We start from the raw sequence: 11194 nt of genomic DNA on the forward strand, positions 1-11194 counted from the left end.
AGTAGCCACTTTTGGAGAGAATTGCACCCTCCCAAGCCTGAGCGCACTTGAAAACAGTGAAGTGCACTTGAAAACAATGAAGCATACTTGAAAACAACAAAGCACACTTGAAAAAAATGAAGATCGCTTCAAACGCCTAGTGAAAAACTGCACTTCAAAAGAACAAGGACCTTCTCTCCTCTAAAAAGCACACTCTGGACAAATAAAGACCTTCTTTATTTCAAAATTGAAGTTTGAGATCATGAGCACACTTCAAAACCATGAGCACACTTCGGGACTATGAGTGCACTCCTTCGGAACGAAGAACTATGCCCTCCTTGAGCGCATGATACAATCATAAAGCATGAAGCTTTATTCTTATCTTAGAGAGCATGGCGCACTCAAGAAGCATGAACCCTTATACTGCATGGCACAATTACGAAGCACAAAACTTCATCATTCCCTTTGAGCGCATGGCACAGTCACGAAGCCTGAATCTTGAGCACACTCCTTCGGCATGAAGAACTAGGCCCTCTTTAATCACATGAATGCATCATAAGGCTTGAGTATTTCTCCTTCGTCTATTTAGCATGCACCCTTATTCCCTCCTTGTCCTCATGAGCACATAAGCACACCTTGAAGGCCTAAAGGCCTGAAGCCTTACTCCTTCATATCTTCGGAGTGCGCCCTTGTGCCTTCTTAATATATTTAATCGCACCCCTGCACCCTTGAGCTCTCTCTCTCTCTCTCTTGTTTGAGTGCACAAGCACACATTGAAGGCCTCTTATGAGCCTTGATGAGTTCAATTGTGCCCTCCTAATCAAGCCTTCTTATTTTAACACTTTCACAGGTCATCACGAGGAAATCATTCCATGAAGCTAGGTAGTGATATAATAGATGTTTTTAGACTAATTTTTCCTCATCATGAATGATTTTCATTAGCAGGAGTACCTTCCAAGCATGAGAAGGTGATGCTAAAGAGAAGATAACAAGGATAAAGCATAGAGAAACACATGTGGAGACGAAGAACAAAATAAATATATCATGGAAACATGAAGTAGATCATGGACCGAGACAGAAAGAAGACATTGCATGATGAATCAGAGGATTCCAAATCTCATCTAAGGTCCTTTGGAAGGTGAAAATGAAGAACAAAGTAGATACTTCATGAAGATGAAGCAAGATTTTATCATTAAGGATGCAAGATGAAGCAACAAGGAAGACAAATTGACATTTCCACCTCATCATGAAGTCCATGTCATCATTGTCAAGTTGCAATTTGTACAAGAATCATCATAATGGTTAATATGTGTCCATGTGCCATGCCACATCATCATGTGGAATGTAATGATGTGTTCTCAAGAAAATGAAAAAATGTCATGTGTGGAAGTTCATGAGTCATATGTGGAATATGAAAAGCCACTTAGTCATATATGGAAAAAATGTCTTTAGGAGAAGTCCAAAAGTCATTAGAAGTTCATAAGAGTCGTGAGGGTAATTCAAGAGTCATGGGGATATGAAATGTCACCCCCCTTGTTATAAAAACAACCACATAACTCAAGCAAAAGGATTTTGGAGGCTTAAGCTTTAGAGAGCTAGTATTGGATTCTCTACTTGGCGTAGGAGAGAAAACTATTATTTGGAGAAGCAATAAGTGACTTAATGTTCCACTATTGGAACTAGTGCCTCACCATTATAACTGTGTACTTGGATCATTCACCTAATATTCAAGCTCTATGAGCCAACATATTTTCACGCATGTGTTGTGAATATCTTAGGAATATTCTTTAGATGTTTTCTATATATGTTTTGTTCATATGTACTAAGGAGATTGATCTATTTCGGTGGTCTCAGTACTTATCTTGTTGAAGGTGTGTTGTATGTGGTTTAATGTTCATTGTGTCTATGTGAACTACTTTTCTAGATAACTAACAAATATCTATTTGCTCATGTGTCTCTCTTAGGTTAGTACTATTACTTCCTTCTAGAGGCTCACTTTTGTCTCTCCCCTTGCGAAGGTCTCCTTTTACACATTGCAATTGGTGTTTCACAATGTCAACTTACTTTCTTATTCAAGGTTTATGCATATAATATCTTATGTTATCCGTTGAAACTAGGATGAGGCCTTAGAGTTACGGTGGTCAGGACAATACTCCGGATGGGGATCCTACTCTAAATTATGTGAGGCCTAATTGGCACTTCACATCGGGGAGACCCCCCTGTATGTTGGCAGTATCTTAGCACCCTTAACATTTTGGAGCTAGGAGGACCAAATGACAAGCTGTTCCCATTGAGTTTGTTTTGAATCTCTTATCTTAAATGGATCTTTCCCAAATTATAATCCCATAATGTTTTTCCAAAGAGCTTGATTTTACCATCCCTGCAGAAATCTTTCATGACTTTTCTCAATTTAAGTTTGATGGAGAGAGTAAAATAATTTTCCTTGAAAACTTCTTTTAATTTATGCATTTTTTCTCTCTAATGGAATACATTGTAAAGATGTCATGGTCACGTTGTTCACCCTCACATTTGAAGGTCGAGTTAAGAAATTGTCTCGTACGTTATGCATTTTTTCTCTCTAATGGAATACATTGTAAAGATGTCATGGCCAGGTTGTTCACCCTCACATTTGAAGGCCGAGCTAAGAAATGGTATCATACATTATGCATTTTCTCTCTCTAATGGAATACATTGTAAAGATTTCATGACCAGGTTGTTCACCCTCACATTTGAAGGCCGAGTTAAAAAATGGTCTCATACGTTACCTGCTGCTTCTATCCATTCAATCAATCAATTTGTTAAGGATATTCGTGAAGCCTTTGACATGTATGATTATCAAGATTTATGTGATAGAATTGTTTTTCTTATAAATGAACTTGGTGAATCTGCAAAGGGTTTTCTTAATCAGTTTCTTCCTTTGCTACGAATTTACCGAAGGAATGGTTGATTCAGATTTCATTATGGAAATTTTTCAGAATTTGATTCTACTCTCTTTTAGCTGTTTTGAATTTAAACCCCAAGATTATTCTCTCTCCCCAACTTTCACTAACCATGAGACACCTCCCTATTTTGAGGAGGAACCTATTATTCCTTTTGTTCCTTGTCCTTGTCCTTTTCTTGTACCAATTTGGGCCCCCTAGTGCTGATGTTAAAGTTGGGAGATCTGTAAATCACACTGTTGACATGTCCAATTCTTATGCTTCAAATCCTATCGGGGATAGCGTGTAATGGTTCAGCAATTGCATGGAGTCGAAAGTGAAAGTTGATCCCTTGGATTTTCAAGATCATATCAATGTACATAATTCAAATCTTGAATTTGATCCAAGTGAAAACGTGATTGTTTTCGATAATCTAAAATACTCTACCACCTATGTTTCATGATTCCTTGTTTCATAATCCACTTGATCAATGTACTTCAACTTTTAATGATATTCAACCTGTTGTTTCAAGCGGTAATCAAGAAAAAGGTAGTTGTATTTCACATGTAGATGAGAAAAGTGTTGGAGATATGTCTTATATTTCCTCCCTCTTTCAAGAAGATAATCTTTCCTTTATCGTTGATCTCTGATATTCTAACCTTGATAACCTGTCAAATGACTCTGAACCTCGCATTCTAGTTGATACTTTGGATAACCATCACCATCACATCTATGTTTCCATTAACACATATGGTGGTGAATATCAAATCACAATGGGTGACATATTTTCTTCTTTGGAGGTCTTGCATTTGTAGAGTATTGATTTAGAATATGTTTCTCAATCTCCATTTTTGAATTGGGGTGCTCCTTTAATTCAAAATGATCCCAAATTTTATTTAATTCATACATCCTTGGATGACAAATCTGAAGTGGTAAGTTGTCATGTTTTTGAATCTTTGGAAGATCCTGGTTAATCTGAGTGCCATATTAGTATGCCTATCTTCAACCACTATACTAATGAATGATGTTGATCCATTTTCAAGTTCAATTTGTTCTAAGTACAATTATTTCTCCTCCTCTTGAGTCTTTCAATATTTCTTCATCTCTAGCACACTTCATTGTACCGAGATATGTTTGATAATTTTGTCACACTGGAAAACCCCCTAAATCCTTTCGATCTTTATTTGGATAATCATGGTTGAAATCAAGTACACGATGGTGTGATACTACATTCAGAGGATGAAAAGTTTGAATCTATTATTCATGCCTTATTCAACTTTAAATATTTTGTAATTCAAGATGAAGATATTCCCACTCCATCTAATAAAGGTAATTCTTCGATCAATGCATTTAAATTCTCTATCCATCAATAATATTATGTGTTTAATATTAAATCCGATCAAACCAATGGCACTAATAGTGTTTTTATTGATACATCAGCTGGTAGTGGTGCATGTCTGCCTATTGATTTTTCTAAGCCACCCAAATTTGATGATCCACCATCAGAAAGTTCTGAGACTTGTGAGGAGGTCAAGGCACTTCAACTCCTGCTAATGAATATTTTGGGTCTTCGCAATCCTGTTGAAATCATCGATTGAGGCAGTCTACAACATTATTGGTGTTGCCATTCTTGTACTTAATTTTCAAATGGAGTTGTTGCAGGTATGTGGGCCATTTCTGATGGCGATCGTTCTATAACTTCTGTTGTGTCTGTATGAATTTCTCGAGTCAGTGGTATGTGTGGATGACTGTTTCCTTCCAGAGAACACAATGCTTCCATTGATGGCATACCTGCACAATGAAATACATTATTTGTCATAGGTGGGATACTTTCAGAATATGTCTGAAAGTGTCTCACTATGGTAAACCACTAGATGCCAATGTTGCGTAAGAACTGCACCAATAGCATAGTCAGAGGCATCTGTCTCAATCTCAAATGGTTGTTGCAGGTCTAGTAATGTGAACATTGATGCAAAGTAGAGGTGATGTTTCAAGTTGGAAAACACCTTCTGTTAGGTTTTGGACCAAAAGAAATTTTCTTTCGACCTACCCTTAGTGACTTGACTTAAAGGCCAAGTGATATGAGAGAACCCCAAAATGAACCTGTGATAGAAATTGGCAAGATCCAGAAAGATGTGGAGCTCTGTTAGAGTGGTTAGGGTTGTCCAAATGACTTGTATCTTGGTTGGGTCCATACACACACCCTACTCATCAATGATGTACCCCCGATATTGAACTTGGGTCATGCCAAAAGTGAATTTCTCCAAATTGGCACACAAATTGTGTTGTCGCAAGGTTTGGAGGACTTGTGGAATATGGTGGATGTGATCTTCCCAACTCTGGCTGAAGATTAAGATTTCATCTAAAGACACCACCACGAATGCATTGGTGAAGGGTCATAAGATGTCATCCATCAACCACATGAAGGTTGCACGGTCATTCGTCAACCCAAAAGGCATCACCAACCATTCAAAAAGGCCCTCCTTGGATTTGAAGGAAGTCTTCCACAAATTATAGGGTTCAATAGGCACCTGGTGATAACCAGACTTCAAGTCAATATTGTTGGAATATTTGGCCACCTTGAGCTAGTCTAGAAGGTCATGAATCCATGGGATTGAGTACCTATTCCAGAAAATGATCTTGTTCAACACCCGATAGTCAATACAGAGTCTCCAGGTACCATCCTTCTTCTGTACCAATATAATTGGGCTCCCACAAGGTGATGAGCTTGGCTTGATGTGCTCTTTCTACAACAACTCTTGAATCTTCCTCTTGATCTCATCGTTCTCCAGAACAGATCGTCGATAGATTGGTCCATTGGGTAGCGACACACCCAGGGTTAGATCGTTGGTGTGCTTGACCCCCGTAGGTGAGGCGAAAATGTCCCTATACTCCTCCACGACCTTGTCAATCTGTTATTGTTGTACATAGGATCCTTGTCCTTCTTTTTCTTCATGGTGTTGTTCTTTTCTTGCGGCTAAAAGAGGTTTTCCTGGGTCACCCTACCTTGGCATTGTCCTTTGCTTTGCGGTTTGGGGGCGCCTTTCCCTTGCTTTGGATTTGTAGACCCAAATTCTTGCTTCTTTTGTTTAAACTTCTGCTCAACCTTGACAACCTATTAGTATGTCGTTCCAAGTGAGGAGATTTCCAGGAACTCCATGTCATCTTGGCTGTACTTGTGTAGACAAATTGTTATGAAACTAGCTCAAAAAAAGATAGAATGGATAGATCAACGCCTTAGAATTCAGCCTCTTCGAGGGGGCAACCTCCTTTACATTACATAAATGAACAATTCTTGGATGATTCAAATGACAAAACCTCATTTCTATATATAGGAGTCTAAGGAGTCACAATATAACCCAACCGACCTAACAATAATAATAATATAAAGCCACAAAAATAATAGTAGAGGGATTCTATGGGGCACAGTAATAACAATATGGGGACAATAAGGGCACAAAAACATTAATAAGGGATACAACTACAATAGTAATGGGGTAATCACTAGTATTATAGGGATCTAACATGCCCCTCTCCTTCAAAAAGTGTTGTCCTCAATGCTTGAGTAGTTCCGGGTGCTTTTGTATAAAATTTTCATCCTCCCATGTGGAATATTCGACAGATAAGTTCTTCCACTTGATAAGATACTCCGAAATTGATCGATTTCGTAGCTATTGAGTTCTTATTTCTGTGACTGCTTCTGGTTCCAATATAATTTTTCCTTCCTCATCAAGTTCTGGAAATATTGTTTGAACTGGGAGCTTATCACCTATAACCCTTTTTAAACATGAAACATGGAAAACTGGGTGCAATCGAGAAGTTGCAGGAAGCTCCAATTTGTAAGCCATAGTACCAATATTTTGCAACACCTTATACGAATCATAATACTTTGGTAATAATTTATTATCCTTCTTAGCTTGCTTGAGGGACATTTTCTTATATGGTTGTATCCATAGGAATACCCATTCACCTACATCAAAACTTCTTTCGCTGTGATGTTGATATGCCTGTTATTTCATTCTATTCTGTGCCAACACGAGGTTATCCTTTAAGAGTTGGAGGACTTGTTGTTGATGTTCGATGTGATGTTCCACTGCTTGAACCTTAGAATTGTATCATAAATATGATGTGATGTATGGTGGCTGATATCCATAAAGTGCCATAAATGGGGTCATTTTTGTTGCTGTATGGAAGGAAGTGTTATACGACCATTCAGCCAGAGGCAACCATTTGACCCATTGTGTTTGTTTATCAGATACAAAGCAACGAAGATATCCTTCCAAACATTTGTTTACCATATCAGTTTGCCCATCATATTGAGGATGATAAGATGAGCTATGAGCTAACTGAGTACCAAGACAAGAAAATAATTCTGTCCAAAAATCTCCAGTGAAAATGGGATCTCTATCACTTGCAATAATATTTGGGTTTCCATGTAGCTTTTGAATTGTTTCCCTAAATGCAGTAGAAACTGTACTGGCTTTAAATGGATGTGATAATGCACAAAAGTGTGCATACTTGGTAAGTCTGTCAACTACCACCATGATGACACTCTTTCCCTCAGACTTGGGTAAACCTGTGATAAAATCCATTGAAACCTCCTCCCAACGTTGGCTTGGAATGGATAAAGGTTGTAATAGACCCGGTCTCTTAATTGTTGCAACTTTTTTTTGTTGGAAAACCAAATATTTCGCCACAAAGTTTTGAATATCCAATTTAAGGCCATCCCAAAAAAATCCTTCTTAACCCTGTGGTAAGTTTTTAAAAATTCTGAGTGCCCTCCTAAGGGAGAAGTGTGCAATTCCATAAGAATCTTTTGTTTTATTTGGGAATTCTTACAGAGGTATAAGCGACCTTTGTACCATAACGAATCATTTTTCCAACTAAATGTCTCAGATGTACTGGAATCTTGTTGTAACTTTCGAATAAGTGCCCACACTTCTTCATCATTCTTCCATTCCTCCCTTGCTTTCGTTTATCCAATCTGGTTGGATAATAGAAATGGCGCACAACAATGCTTCCACATCCTCATCCTTTCTTGAGAGTGCATCTGCCACCACATTTTGCTTCCCTTTTTTGTAGATGATTTCAAAGTCATAACCCAACATCTTTGTGGCCCACTTTTGTTGCTCTTTAGAGGATAATATTTGTTCTAAAAAGTGTTTAAGGCTATCATGATCCGTTTTTACCTTGAAGTGTCTTCCCATTAGGTAGGGTCGCCATTTCTTAAGTGCATGGAGTATTGCCAACATTTCCTTCTCATAAATAGCTTTGTGTAAAAACTTTCCCTTGATTGGACGAATTTCAAAAGCAATGGGTCTTTCATCTTGCATTAAAACAACACCAATTCCATTTCCTGAAGCATCAAATTCCACAATAAATGTTTTTGTGAAGTCCAGTGTAGCTAAGACCAATGCTTGGCACATTGCCTCTTTAAGATGTTCGAAGGCCTTTTTTGCTTTTGGAGTCCATGAAAATGCATCTTTCTTCAATAATGTTGTTAGAGGTGCTGCTATTCTCCCATAATTCTTAACAAACTTCCGATAATACCCTGTCAACCCGAGAAATCCTCGCAGATGCTTTATGGATGTGGGGATTTTCCATTCCTTAATGGCTTTAATTTTGCTAGGGTCTACCTTAACTCGTTCATGAGATACAATATGACCCAGAGATTCCACCTCTTATACTCCAAAGAAGCATTTGGATCTTTTTGCATATAATTGTTTCTCCTCCAATAGTTGTAGCACCCTGTCAACATGTTTAACATGATCCTTCCAAGACTTTTTGTAGATTAGTATATCATCAAAAAATACTAACACAAATTTTCTAGGGAAGGGTTTAAAAATGGAATTCATCAAACCTTGAAATGTAGAAGGAGCATTGGTAAGGCCAAAAGGCATGACCAAAAATTCGTAATGACCCTCATGAGTTCTAAATGTTGTTTTCAGAATGTCTTCAGTCTTCATTATGATTTGATGATATCCTGAACGAAGATCCAACTTGGTGAAGTAAATTGATCCATGCAATTCATCCGGTAATTCATCAATGACAAGAATGAGAAACTTATCTTTAATAGTGAGCTTGTTGAGCTCCCTATAATCTGGACACATGCGCCATGATCTATCCTTCTTGTGCACCAATACTACTGGAGCAGAGAAAGAACTTTGACTAGGTTGAATTATACCTGCCTCTAGCATTTTTGCAACCATACATTCAATTTCACTCTTTTGGGCATAGGGATATCTGTACGCCCTGATGTTTGGAGGAACACTTCCTGGAATCAGATGAATAGCATGATCATGATCACAAATAGGTGGGAGACCTTTGGGAGTCTCAAATACCTTGGAATGATTGTCCAAGACTTTTTGGAGATTTGGAGAAATAGATGATTCCAATGTGGAAACATCTAGTGAACATAATTGTGCAATTACACCTCTTTGTTCCTTTTTTAGAAGCTTTGTCATACCATTAGAGCTGATTATCTTTCCTGGTTTCCCTGCAATACCCCTTAATTCAACTTCCTTTCCTTCCACAGAAAATTTCATGAAAAGTTCTTGAAAATTAAAAGCTATTGTACCGAAGGATTGTAGCCATTGGAATCCTAGTACAACATCAGCACCTCCCATTGGAATGGAAAGCATTGGGCCATTCAATACACATTCTCCCATGGATAGCTTGATATTATGGCACTTTCCAAAGCAATTTATCATTCCTCCATTTGCAACCATCACTCAACACTCTGGTGCTGGATATAGGAAGTAATTCAATTCTTTTGCTATCTTACAATGAATAAAATTGTGGGTACTTCCTGAATCAATTGACACTATTACCTTTTTCTTCTTGATTTGTCCTTCTATCTTGATGGTTTGAGGAGTGGAAATTCTAGCCAATGCATTACAAGATATGGTCGGATTCATTTCTTCTTTATCTAGGCTTTGTTCCTGGAGTATATCCTCTTCTTCTGACCTTTCTTGCTCCTTTTCTTCTTCCTCTTCACAATCGATGTAGAATTATTTCTTCTCAGCACGCTTATGACCTTTAGTGTATTTGCTATCACAACTGTAACAAAGCCATTTTGCTCTTTTTTCTTCCAATTTTTGTGGTGTCAACCTCATAGGTTGTGGAAGACTAGGGGCAACAACACTTCCATCCCTATAGTTGTGAGTGGTATGCTTCTTGGTTGCCATAATTTTGCTTTCCATTTTTCTTGCTAACCTGAATGCCTTCTCTAATGAATCAGGTTCCCAAAGGCGAACATCATGTTGGATATTATCCTTTAAAGTCCCTATGAACACATCAATCCTATGCTCCTCTGGAATATTTTTTACCCTTATGTTCAATTTTTGGAACTCCTCAATGTGCTCCATTATTGAACCCTTTTGTTTGAGACTTATCAATTGGCTAAAAAAAAGTATTGCTTTTTGTATCATCATAATGTGCTGTCAATTCTTCCGTAAAAATTGCGCAAGTGATAATTTGTTTACGAAAGCAAAGCCATTGATACCATACAAACTGATTTGGTTCCAAACATAAAGTTGCAATACGTACCTTTTGTGTGTTTTGCACATTATTGAGATCGAAAAATTGCTCCATTTGTAATATCCATGTTGCGGGATCCTTGCCATCAAACTTCCTCATATCGATTTTTGGAATATGGTGGGTCTTCAGTCCAACATTAGAGTCTATGAAATTGTGATTAACATTTCTTTTGTTTTCATCATGAGTTTCCTTTATTACCCTTTCACCATTAGTAAGCATTTCTTGTAGAAAATTTGTCAAATATGTCTTCAAATCTCTCTTCAAATCTTCCATGCCTATCTTCAATTCTATATTCAAATCTTCCATCTTAGCTTCCATGCCATTCATCTTAGCTTCCACACCCTTGATCTTAGATTCCACGCCATTTATCTTAGCTTCTGTTAGCTTTTGTGAGAGTGACATTTGTTGCACTTGGTCTTGTAATTTTGATATATCATGTAGCATTTCTTCCTCTTCTTCATGAGTCATGCTAGGGCTTTCAGGTTGCTTACTAGGTGTTTGCATTTTCTTTCCTCGAGGCATCAATTACTGATAATAATGCTCTACTATGCCCTTTGAATTCTTCAAAATAATTTTTCAAACCAAGCTTAAGAAAAAATTTAAAAAAATCTACACACCTTTTTTCACTTTGTAGGAGCTCGATATTGCCTCTGATGTATCTCTGTAATTTCAGATCATCCAATTCTGAAATTGTGACCTGCAGTAGTCCTCTATGTCCTCTTTCCAATGCCACCAGTCTGATCCAAATTGGATTCTCC

This window comes from Pinus tabuliformis, chromosome 6 (genome assembly GCF_031772625.1).
Source record: "Pinus tabuliformis cultivar Carrire ecotype Pingquan chromosome 6, CPIR1, whole genome shotgun sequence".
Taxonomy (NCBI): Eukaryota; Viridiplantae; Streptophyta; class Pinopsida; order Pinales; family Pinaceae; genus Pinus; species Pinus tabuliformis.